This window comes from Hyla sarda, chromosome 7 (genome assembly GCF_029499605.1).
Source record: "Hyla sarda isolate aHylSar1 chromosome 7, aHylSar1.hap1, whole genome shotgun sequence".
Lineage (NCBI taxonomy): Eukaryota > Metazoa > Chordata > Amphibia > Anura > Hylidae > Hyla > Hyla sarda.
The window spans coordinates 8,895,017-8,895,899 of record NC_079195.1 but is presented as its reverse complement, the minus strand read 5'-3'; positions in this window follow the sequence as shown (position 1 = coordinate 8,895,899).

The following is an 883-nucleotide window of genomic DNA, read 5'->3' as shown; positions in this document are numbered from 1 at the left end:
ACACATTACTTATTTATATATATATATTTGTTGGCCCCGTGTAGATGTAATTATGGTAAATTGCCCTTTTTTTTTTTTTTGTCATTTTTTTTTTCTTGAATTTAAATTCTCCACATTTTCTGCCGGTGGAGAAATGTCCTCTGAGGATATTCGGATATTGAGGATGCGTACACAGGAAGAAGAGTTCGGCGCACTGTAGATCAGATGTGGTATATTCTATATGATTCACGAAGAGGGTGTCCGTGGTTAGTAAATTCCACGCAGCGGGATTAGGAATACACACTGGGAAATGGGGTAAACATGGCTCCATTAAATCACATTGTCTGATTATTAAAGAATTTATTTGCAAATTATGGTGGAAAATAAGTATTTGGTCGCCTACAGACAAGAAGATTTCTGGCTCTCACAGACCTGTAACTTCTTCTGTAAGAGTCTCCTCTGTCCTCCACTCATTACCTGTATTAATGGCTCCTGTTTGAACTTGGCGGTGGGCTTCATGTGGCGGTGGGCTTGACGTGGCGGTGGGCTTGATGTGGCGGTGGGCTTGATGTGGCGGTGGGCTTGACGTGGCGGTGGGCTTGATGTGGCGGTGGGCTTGACGTGGCGGTGGGCTTGATGTGGCGGTGGGCTTGATGTGGCGGTGGGCTTGATGTGGCGGTGGGCTTGATGTGGCAGTGGGCTTGATGTGGCGGTGGGCTTAATGTGGCGTGGGCTTGACGTGGCAGTGGGCTTGACGTGGCGGTGGGCTTGATGTGGCGGTGGGCTTGATGTGGCGTGGGCTTGACGTGGCAGTGGGCTTGATGTGGCGGTGGGCTTGACGTGGCGGTGGGCTTGATGTAGCAGTGGGCTTGATGTGGCGGTGGGCTTGCTGTGGCGGTGGGCT